This window comes from Tenrec ecaudatus, chromosome 1, assembly GCF_050624435.1.
Source record: "Tenrec ecaudatus isolate mTenEca1 chromosome 1, mTenEca1.hap1, whole genome shotgun sequence".
In the NCBI taxonomy this organism is placed as follows: Eukaryota; Metazoa; Chordata; class Mammalia; order Afrosoricida; family Tenrecidae; genus Tenrec; species Tenrec ecaudatus.
Genome location: NC_134530.1, coordinates 222,582,759 through 222,588,366, shown reverse-complemented (window position 1 = coordinate 222,588,366; position 5,608 = coordinate 222,582,759).

Genomic DNA, 5,608 nt, shown 5'->3' with positions numbered 1-5,608 from the left:
ACATACTGGTCCAGTTGTGACGATTCTGGTCCTCTTCACATGGAGTTGTGATCCACACTGAGGCTGCAAACCTTGAGCTTCATCAGCAAGTGCTCCAAGTCCTCCTCACTTTCAGCGAGCACGGTTGCCATCTGTGGACCGCAGGTTAACAAGCCTTCCTCCTGCCCTGCCGCCGCCGCATCCTTCTCTGACGACGTGCGCAGCACACAGATTAAACAAGGGTGGTGACACAGCACATGCCTTTCCTGGTTGTAAACTACGCAGCGTCCCCTTGTTCTGTGTGCATCACTGCTTCTTCTGTGTACAGGTTCCGCATGAGCACAATGGAGTGATTCAGAATCCCCATTCTCCTCAAGGCTCTCTATAGTTTGTTATGTTGCACATAATCAAATGCTTTTGAAATTACCCACAAAGTAGGTTCCATATTAAGAGAGCAGCTTGCTCAATTTTGAGCAATGTCATTTGCTGGGGGTTGAGATTAAGATTGCATGATTCACGGCTCAGGGTTAAAGCTGTTTTAACCGGATTCAAATACGAGGCTTCCCTCCCTGCGGAGACCCTGATAAAGCCTCACGGAGGAGGGGAAAGAGCTGGGGGGAGGGGGAGGGCAAGATGGGCCACTCAGAGGCCAGGTGCTCATTAGCGGGCACATGCTTAGCACCCCTCATTATAAAGTAAGGGTATTGGAAGAAAAGTATCTTTACGAGGCCAGGTTTACCTTTAAAACATTTAAAATATGCATTTTGCCCTGAACCCGAAATGAATGCTCACTAACCTCTCTTTTCTGGAAGATTCTCTAGGTATCTGCGCAGTAAAGTGGAGCCTTGGTGGTGTGGTGGGTTACAAGTGGGGCTGGGAACTGCAAGGTCAGCAGTTCAAAGCCACCAGCCTCAGAAACCTCCGTGGGGCCACTGTAAAGTCAGAATCCACTCGATGGCAGTGAGTTTGGAGGGTTTTGAGTATAGTGCAAACATGAGTCCACTATCAGCCTAACTCAAAGCCACGTCCCATGAAGGAAAACACGACTCCATCATCTCCACGATGCTTCTGACTTCCCACTGCTCCCCTTCCTCCCCAGTCTTCCACTGGACCTCAGAGTGTGCTGCCTAGACCAGTGTTGGGGCTTGAACTGCCACCCTGGTGTGCTAGGAATCCTGACCCCAATGCCTCTGGCTCAGCAGCGCACGTCATCTTACTTAATGTTGTTAGAAAAACACCCCTTACAAAATGCGGTCAGCCTAAGGCTCTTCGCTTCCTGCAGAATCTGGAGTTTTTATAACTCGCTACCTTGCACAAAAGCAGGCAGGTTGGATGCAGATGTCATGAACGGCCCAGCTAGTGCCAGGAGTCTTCTCTTAGGGACCGCGAGCCACATGGTCAACAGTTGAGATAGTTAGCTTATTGTGCCAACCTGGCCGATAAACACGTGGGGTTAATTGAAGGGCGGAGAGATAAATGTCTCAGTGAGACTCGCCTTTCCAGCTCTCAGGTCTCTTGCTTTGTGATGGTCGGACCAGGGTGCAGCTGCCTTAGCCAGTTCCTTGCTTCAGCTGGCAAGGCTCACTTCCTGCAAGACATCCCCAAGGAGAAGCTGCAAGGACCTACCTCGATGCAGCCCTGGGTGCTGGAGCAGCCATGTGGAGACCCCTGCCAGCGCTGAGATGCTTACACATTCACTGACTCGGCTTTCCTCCTGCAGTTGGCATCATGGCGTGTGTTTTGTGAGATGGAGGACTTTGTGGATCGGTGTCGGACATATGGGCTAATGTTGGACTTGTGGGCTTGGGCAGCACTGGGTTGAGATGTTTACCTGATGTGCACTTACCTTTTATATAAAACTCTCTCTTATACATGAGTTTCTGTGGATTTATTTCTCTAATGTACCCAGACTAACACAGCAGTTCAAAACCACCAGACAATTCCAAGGAGGAAAACCCAGGCTTTCTACACCCATAAGCAGTCAGTCTCAGAATCCCACGCAGGGAGACTCAATGGCAGTGAGCTTGGTTTTTCTGGTCAGTGATTCAAAGCTGGGCCCTGTTTAGTCAGTCAGCAAAGACATCCTGAGATGGGGCTAAGCTTTAAGCTTATTGTGCCGTGTGTGCATGCGCGTGGTCAACAGTGCTTTCCCGTGGTTACCTGGAAATCTGAGTTCATGTGAAACATCTATACATAAGTCTCCAATGGGATACTTCCAAAGCCAAAGACACTATGCATTCAGATTTCAAACAGTCTCTTGTACACTGCTCTGGTCCTCTCGCTGGTATGCCTTCTAAATAAAAACTTATTCCTCTGACTTCTTGTTAGGTGACGCAAGTCAGTGCTGGCCCACAGAGACTGTGCGAGAGCGCAAAATCTCGCCCGGTCCCATGCCACCCTCTCAGTTGTTGTTTGGCCCATGGTTGCAGCCACTGAGGCTGGCCGTCTCACCGAGGGCCTTCCTCCTTGTCTGCTGCCCCACAGACCTTTACCAAGAATGATGCCCTTCTCCCAGGGCTGGTCTCCCCTGACCACATGTCCCCAGCATGTAAATTCCCTGCGTTTCCAACGGCTGTGATCATACTGCCTGGGAGTGGGTGGCCCTGTAAGACAGAGGAGGGCTGCCCCTGGGGGTTTCTGAGGCTGATCGGTTTTGAACTGCTGACATTGGGGTTTGGGTTCCCAGCTCCATTTGTAACCTCACTTGTCATCCTGTGGGTGAAGCACGATTCGTGCTGGGCGTGCCTTGGGTCAAGTCTCTTTTGAAGCATAAAAAGGGTAGCTGTCTACAGAGAAGCAGTGTTTGGGGGAATGTGGTGGGAGAAGAGAGATGTCAAGCCACATGAAGATCCTGCCGGAGCAGAATCAGGAGCTCAAGAAAGACAAAGGCCTCCTTTCTTCCAGAGCTGGCACCGAGAGGAAGGCTTCCCACAGAGTCCAAACCCACTGCCCGTTGGTTTCCGAAACGGTGACTGTTTACAGGAGCAGACAGTCTGACTCCCAGTGACCCTAGAGGGTAGGGGAGAACTGCCAAGACTACCTGTTTACAGGAGTCAAAGCCTCCTCTCCCTCTTGCAGAGGGGCTGGTGGTTTGGAACTGCTGAGCTTGCAACCCCACTTGTACCCACTACCTCACTCAGGTTCTTTCCCTGAAGCCAAGCACCCTGAATTCAGACTGCCGGTCTCCTGTGGAGTTTCCATAACAGCAACACTAAAAATAAACACCAGCCTCACCTGGGTCCTGGATAGAGAAGCAGATTCTTGCCCCCCATACCCCCCAGTTAGGAGCCCAGCAATGGGATATGGAGGCTCTCTGGTGACTCTGACATTTGCTTCAATTTCAAAGCCACTGTTCTCTCAGGCAGGATTCTTAGAATTCCAAAAACCTTGCATTTAACTTTTGGGTTAGTTAAAAAAGTATAGCTCCTAGGACCCCAGGCCACTCATGTGTGGGTTTATCCCAACAAAATGCATTTCCCTGCCATCAGTGGATGGCTGCGGACAAGTTCTCCCAGTAAGACACTTGTCTTAATCTTGTTAGAGAGCCTTCCCAGGAACGGATTTGTGTGTGGCATACATGCTGCGCCATGGGGGGAGGGGGCAGAGGGAGTGATTTTGCAGTTGTCTGCTCTCAAATTTTAAAATAAAAAATCAAGTGGATGCCTTCCCAACTCAGTCACTGAAGCTCTGTAACACATTTGGAGAAACGCTGTCCACATAATAAAAGATTTTAGACGGGTAAGAAAGCTTGGGGAAGGAACGGATCACAAGGATCAATCTAGAACCCCCTCCCAGGGGGACGAATAACGCAAAGTGGGGGAGGGGCGACGGAGGATGATGTAAGATATGGAAAAAATAATCTATAATTTATTAAGGGTTTGTGAGGAAGGGTTTGGGGAGGGAGGGAGGGAAGGGGAAGAAATGGGGACAGGCTATCAGGGGCACACGTGGGAAGAGAATGCTTTGAAAATGATGATGGTGGCATATGTGCACATGTGTTTGACACACTGGAAGAATGTATGGATTGTGATAAGAGATGTAAGAGCTTCCAATAAAAGTATTAGAGAAAGACAGAAAAAAAGAGAGAGGATGAAAGAAAGGAGAGAGAAAGAAAGGCTGTCAACCTGGATGAAGGCAGCCCAGAAACTCGTGTGATAGCGACTGAACTTGAGATCACACATAATCCATGTTCAATTAAAGGTAATTTTTTTTCAAACCAAAGGACGAATGTATTAGTTGTCCTTAATGCGGAAGCATAAACACCTGGGAAAAAGCCAAATGTTTGTCAATACAGGTTCAACTGGTGAGCCGGTGGGGCCGTTTTAAACTCAGAATGACAGACTGCTAGTCTAGTGGTCCTAGGTAACTGCTCCGGGTCTTCACTGAGGGACTCTGTAGAAGCCCAGCTTGGTTCTCTTCCAGTGCCTACCCTCGGACTTGTACCTGATCTGGTTACCAGTTTTCATTCAAAGCCGCCCGGGCTGGGGGGTGGGGGTGGGAGGGCACTGGGTGATTCTGCTTGTTTCACGTCCATGGATCTCCTGATCCTGAAAGTGTCAGAAGGCCACGCTGCAGGACCGAGGGCAAGAACACACAGGACAGCAGACGCCACGGCACCATCTCCATTTGAAAGGGCACCGTGGCCGGCAAGCTGTGGCTGACTGGGCGCTCGCAGAGAGGCAGCCCGACCTACGAAGTGTGTACACCTAGATCCAAGAGATTCTGAGAGGCAATAGCTCCCCGTTTTGACGTTGGGGTTCAGTAAAGGGTTCTCCGATTTTGTAGCAGTAACTTTCAGACTTCACCTCAGATAGAGACCCCTTTTTCTGGTGGGCGCGAGGACCAAGTATCCGAAATTTGATAAACTGCTCCTCCATAATTGTCTCGTAGTAAACAGCCCCTGCCCACACCCACACACTCTTCTCTCGCCCATTGGTCTGGTTTTGGGGGGGCCTCAAAGAGGCCTGGCTTTCCCCCCCCCAAATAACCTTGGTGATCCTTCTCCCACACCCTGGCTTCCCTGGACTGCCCCCGGCCGCTGGTCCTCCACACCGACACAGCTCCGCGCTTTGGAGACTCAGACCGGTCGTCACTTCCCTCTGCTCCTTCGACTGCAGTCAATTGACAGGATAGTTCCCCCAGGATACAGTTCGGGTTCCTCCATCACCCAGGGTGACAGCAACGTCCATATGAATGACCCATCCAACACCCCTGCACACCACGCTGGGCCTTGCCCGAGAATTCTCCTCACCGGGGACCGCAACTGCTCTGCGGCTTTCTACCCCATAAAGACCTGGTCTGGGAAACCCTCTCTGAGAGGGTCCCTATGAGTCAGAGTTGACCCCAGGAGAGTGTGTTTGTATGTGGGGTGGGCGTGGGGGGTTCTTGTTCTTTTGAAATTGCCCTTAGCTCTGCACCTGTTGTGCCGTGATAACAGCACGAGACAATGGCTTGCAATAACCAAAGCTTGCCCTCAGCCTGTTACAGGGCAGCTATGGCTCTGGTCTCGGCTGACAGAAGGAGCGGCCTCCATGTTGGGGAACTCTGGCCCCAGGGCAGGGGCAGGGGCCAGAGAGCAATCAACCACAGACCCACCCAGGGGTCCTTGAAGCTCCAAATCCATGGGCCA